This window comes from Cherax quadricarinatus, unplaced genomic scaffold (genome assembly GCF_038502225.1).
Source record: "Cherax quadricarinatus isolate ZL_2023a unplaced genomic scaffold, ASM3850222v1 Contig762, whole genome shotgun sequence".
Lineage (NCBI taxonomy): Eukaryota > Metazoa > Arthropoda > Malacostraca > Decapoda > Parastacidae > Cherax > Cherax quadricarinatus.
In genome coordinates, this window is record NW_027195788.1 from 56,463 (window position 1) to 62,462 (window position 6,000).

Sequence of the window (6,000 nt, forward strand, 5' to 3'; positions counted from 1 at the left end):
AGATGCAACATTTTCCCAATGAAAAGCAGGGGTACCACGAGTACGCTAAGAGACAGCACAGTAAATGAGGGATATTACCAATAGACCTCTGGCTGTCTTCAAGAAGGCGCTGGACAGGCACCTAAAGCCAGTACTTGACCAGCCAGGCTGTGGTTCGTACGTCAGTTTGCTTGTGGCCTTGTTGGTCAGACCCTGATCCACCACGAGGCCTGGTCTCAGACCGGATCGCGGGGGCGTTGACTTCCGCGGCCCTCTCCAGGTCTCCTGCCCGCGTTTCCCTGTCATTTGTCCATTACCCTGGACAGGTTTCCTTGTCATTTTCCATGGCCATGGAACGGTTTGCCTGTCATTTTACATTGCCCTAAATGTTTTCCTATTTAATTTTCCATCGCCCTAGACGGGTTTCCATGTCATATTCCATCGCCCAGGACGGGTTTCACTGTCATTCTGAATAGCCTTGGAAGGTTTTTCCCTATGATTTGCTGTTGTCTTGGGCTGGTTTCTCTCTCACATTCCATCATCCTGGACGAGTTTCCCCATCATATTCCATCGCCCTTGACGGTTTTCCCTGTCATATTACATCGTCTTGGACTTTTTTTTCTGTCATTTTACATTGCCCTGGACAGGTTTCACCGTCATATTACATCACCCAGGACGGGTTTCCCTGTCATTTTCCATCAATCTGGACTGGTTTCCTTGTCATCTTCCATCGTCCTGGACAGGTTTCCCCGTCATATTACATCACACAGGACTGGTTTACCTGTCATATACCATCTCCTTGGATGGTTTTCTCTGTCATTTTTCATCTTCCTGCACTGGTTTCTCCGCTATATTCCATCTCCCTGAACGAATTTCCTTGTCAAATTTAATCTCCCTGGAAGGGTTTGTAGGTGAATGGTTCAGAGAACCGACACGTTGATGAATTAGACACAAGTGCAACTCTTGAGTATCTTTATTGAGGAAACGTTTCGCCACACAGTGGCTTCATCAGTCCATACAAAGGAGAATCTTGAAGAACAGGAGGAGAATGAGGTAATCAGTCCCTCAACCTTGAGTCGATGTGGTCAGTCCATCAATCTTGAACAGAATACGACATACGTGCGGAGAAGCAGCTTATATACCGTAGGCAGGGGAGGCGCAGCAGTCGTAGGTGGTGTCGCATTTGTTCAATGTTTTTCCTTTTATTTTCCTTCACTCAGGATGGGTTTCCAAGTCATTTTCCACCGCTCTGGACATGTTTCTATTATTTTCCATCGCCGTGTGTAATATTCCATCTCCCTGAACAGGTTTCTCCGTTATATTCCATCTCACTGGAAGAGTTTCCCTTTCATTTTCCATCGCTCTGGACGGGTTTCTTTGTCATCTTCCATCGCTGTTGAAGGGTTTCCCCGTCATATTCGATCGTTCCTTACGTGTTTCTTTGTCATATTCCATAGGCATGGAAGGGTTTTCCTGTCACTTTCTATTGCCCTGAACATGTTTCCTTGTCATATTCCATCGCTCTAGAAGGTTATTTCTATCATTTTCCATAGCTCTGGACGCGTTTTCCTGTCATCTTTCATCGTTCTGGATGGGTTTCCTTGTCATATTCAATCACCCAGGACGGGTTTACCTCTCATATTACATCGCCCCTGTCGGGTTTTATTGTCATTTTCAATCGTTCTGGACGGGTTTCCCTGTCATATTCCTCCCCCATGGAAAGGTTTCCCTCTCATTTTCCATCGCCCTGGACTGGATTCCCCGTCCAGGGCGATGGAGTGATGCTCGCATTCATTATTTACATCACTTCTAATGGTCATTAAGACTATCTACTACCCGAGGGTCATTACGACTATCTACAATACGAGGGTCATTACTAGGGATAAGGTAAAATTTACACGTATTTTAGCTAAAAAATAGAAAATCATTCCCCTCCCTTTCTGTTGCTTCATTCATCAGACACTTTTTGGCAGTCTTCTTGAACTGGTTCAAGCTATGACTGGCCTTGACATTTGTGGGTAGTCTGTTCCATTCCTTTATTGCTGTACAATAAAAGGTGTTTGAAGCCTGGCCACTGACTGTGGGTACTACAAAGTTGTGCTCTCTCCCCCTAGTACTATGATTGCTTTGGTTCCCAACCTTGACAAAATTGACAGCAAGATATTCTGGACACTGTTTGTGAGCAATTTTATAAACATGATTTAGCTTCAGTTGTTTTACTCTGTCTTCAACATTCAGCATATCCAACTGCTGTAATTCATCCTGGCCTACATGTTCTCTTGGTCCCAGCCCCAGGATGAATCTTACGATTTTGTTCTGGGTGATTTGCAGTCTATCTTTCAGTTTTTTTGTCAAGGCAGAGTACCAAGAAGAGCAAGCGTAATCCATATGGCATTGTATAAGGGCTAGACATAGGGTCCTGCGAGCCTCAGTAGGTAGACACTGTGCTTGTCTATACAGGAACTTCAGTCTGGCATTCGCTTTCTTTACTACACTGTTCCCTATCAATTCTCCTGACATGCATGGGTCAAAGGGGATTCCCAGATATTTAACTGATGAAACCAAAGTGATGGACTCCCCATTACACTGAACATTAAAATTATTTACCCTTCTCAGTTTATGTTTCGTTCCAAAGAGAATGGCTTCAGTTTTCCCTAGGTGTAATGATAGTTTGTTGTCTACTAACCATTTGCTGCAGGACTCCAGTTCCAGTGTTAAAACATTAGCAATATCTTGTGGGTCTTTACCTGTCACTAACAGAGCACTGTCATCTGCATACAGTAGGAGTTTGCACTTGACACTGATAGGCATATCATTGACATAACATAAGAATAGTAAGGGACCCAGAATACTACCTTGGGGAACTCCACATGTTATCGGCAGGGGTTCTGATTCCGTTTTGTTGATTTTGACTATTTGTCTCCTGTTGCTAAGGTAGGACTTAAACCAGTCTACAGAACCTATACCGATAGATTGAAGTTTATTACATAATATATTGTGGTTGACAGTATCGAAGGCCTTTTGCAGGTCTAAGGTTACCATACCTATGAGGTTCCCTTTTGACATTTCAGTTCTCAGGTAATCCATCAGATTAATAAGGGAGGTATCGGTTGAGTAGGATCTTCTAAAGCCCGATTGATAGCTATGGAGAATGCTGTTGTCATTAAGGTACTTAACTACTTGAGAATACACCGCCCTCTCCAGAATTTTAGATATTATACTGAGTATACTAACAGGTCTATAGTTGCTTACATCAGACCTATTATTTTTCTTGAAGATAGGAGTAACTCTGGCCTCCTTGAACCCCTCCGGTATAGTGCACCTCATATCCATCCTGGTAGTGGCTAGTTTATTGTGTACCTCATATCCATCCTGTGGATGGTAGTGGCTAGTTTATTGTGTACCTCATATCCATCCTGTGGATGGTAGTGGCTAGTTTATTGTGTACCTCATATCCATCCTGTGGATGGTAGTGGCTAGTTTATTGTGTACCTCATATCCATCCTGTGGATGGTAGTGGCTAGTTTATTGTGTACCTCATATCCATCCTGTGGATGGTAGTGGCTAGTTTATTGTGTACCTCATATCCATCCTGTGGATGGTAGTGGCTAGTTTATTGTGTACCTCATATCCATCCTGTGGATGGTAGTGGCTAGTTTATTGTGTACCTCATATCCATCCTGTGGATGGTAGTGGCTAGTTTATTGTGTACCTCATATCCATCCTGTGGATGGTAGTGGCTAGTTTATTGTGTACCTCATATCCATCCTGTGGATGGTGTGTGTACCTCATATCCATCCTGTGGATGGTAGTGGCTAGTGGCTAGTTTATTGTGTACCTCATATCCATCCTGTGGATGGTAGTGGCTAGTTTATTGTGTACCTCATATCCATCCTGTGGATGGTAGTGGCTAGTTTATTGTGTACCTCATATCCATCCTGTGGATGGTAGTGGCTAGTTTATTGTGTACCTCATATCCATCCTGTGGATGGTAGTGGCTAGTTTATTGTGTACCTCATATCCATCCTGTGGATGGTAGTGGCTAGTTTATTGTGTACCTCATATCCATCCTGTGGATGGTAGTGGCTAGTTTATTGTGTACCTCATATCCATCCTGTGGATGGTAGTGGCTAGTTTATTGTGTACCTCATATCCATCCTGTGGATGGTAGTGGCTAGTTTATTGTGTACCTCATATCCATCCTGTGGATGGTAGTGGCTAGTTTATTGTGTACCTCATATCCATCCTGTGGATGGTAGTGGCTAGTTTATTGTGTACCTCATATCCATCCTGTGGATGGTAGTGGCTAGTTTATTGTGTACCTCATATCCATCCTGTGGATGGTAGTGGCTAGTTTATTGTGTACCTCATATCCATCCTGTGGATGGTAGTGGCTAGTTTATTGTGTACCTCATATCCATCCTGTGGATGGTAGTGGCTAGTTTATTGTGTACCTCATATCCATCCTGTGGATGGTAGTGGCTAGTTTATTGTGTACCTCATATCCATCCTGTGGATGGTAGTGGCTAGTTTATTGTGTACCTCATATCCATCCTGTGGATGGTAGTGGCTAGTTTATTGTGTACCTCATATCCATCCTGTGGATGGTAGTGGCTAGTTTATTGTGTACCTCATATCCATCCTGTGGATGGTAGTGGCTAGTTTATTGTGTACCTCATATCCATCCTGTGGATGGTAGTGGCTAGTTTATTGTGTACCTCATATCCATCCTGTGGATGGTAGTGGCTAGTTTATTGTGTACCTCATATCCATCCTGTGGATGGTAGTGGCCTCATATCCATCCTGTGGATGGTAGTGGCTAGTTTATTGTGTACCTCATATCCATCCTGTGGATGGTAGTGGCTAGTTTATTGTGTACCTCATATCCATCCTGTGGATGGTAGTGGCTAGTTTATTGTGTACCTCATATCCATCCTGTGGATGGTAGTGGCTAGTTTATTGTGTACCTCATATCCATCCTGTGGATGGTAGTGGCTAGTTTATTGTGTACCTCATATCCATCCTGTGGATGGTAGTGGCTAGTTTATTGTGTACCTCATATCCATCCTGTGGATGGTAGTGGCTAGTTTATTGTGTACCTCATATCCATCCTGTGGATGGTAGTGGCTAGTTTATTGTGTACCTCATATCCATCCTGTGGATGGTAGTGGCTAGTTTATTGTGTACCTCATATCCATCCTGTGGATGGTAGTGGCTAGTTTATTGTGTACCTCATATCCATCCTGTGGATGGTAGTGGCTAGTTTATTGTGTATCCTGTGGATGGTAGTGGCTAGTTTATTGTCATATCCATCCTGTGGATGGTAGTGGCTAGTTTATTGTGTACCTCATATCCATCCTGTGGATGGCCTCATATCCATCCTGTGGATGGTGGCTAGTTTATTGTGTACCTCATATCCATCCTGTGGATGGTAGTGGCTAGTTTATTGTGTACCTCATATCCATCCTGTGGATGGTAGTGGCTAGTTTATTGTGTACCTCATATCCATCCTGTGGATGGTAGTGGCTAGTTTATTGTGTACCTCATATCCATCCTGTGGATGGTAGTGGCTAGTTTATTGTGCACCTCATATCCATCCTGTGGATGGTAGTGGCTAGTTTATTGTGTACCTCATATCCATCCTGTGGATGGTAGTGGCTAGTTTATTGTGTACCTCATATCCATCCTGTGGATGGTAGTGGCTAGTTTATTGTGTACCTCATATCCATCCTGTGGATGGTAGTGGCTAGTTTATTGTGTACCTCATATCCATCCTGTGGATGGTAGTGGCTAGTTTATTGTGTACCTCATATCCATCCTGTGGATGGTAGTGGCTAGTTTATTGTGCACCTCATATCCATCCTGTGGACGTCGAATTCCCTTAACCTCTCCTCGTAGGACATACCTCTTATCTCCGGGGACTAGTCTCGTTGCAAATCTTTGCACTTTCTCTTATTTCCTGACTAGCTTGGTCAGGTGCGGGTTCTATACTGGTACTGTATACTCCAACATGGGCTTGAT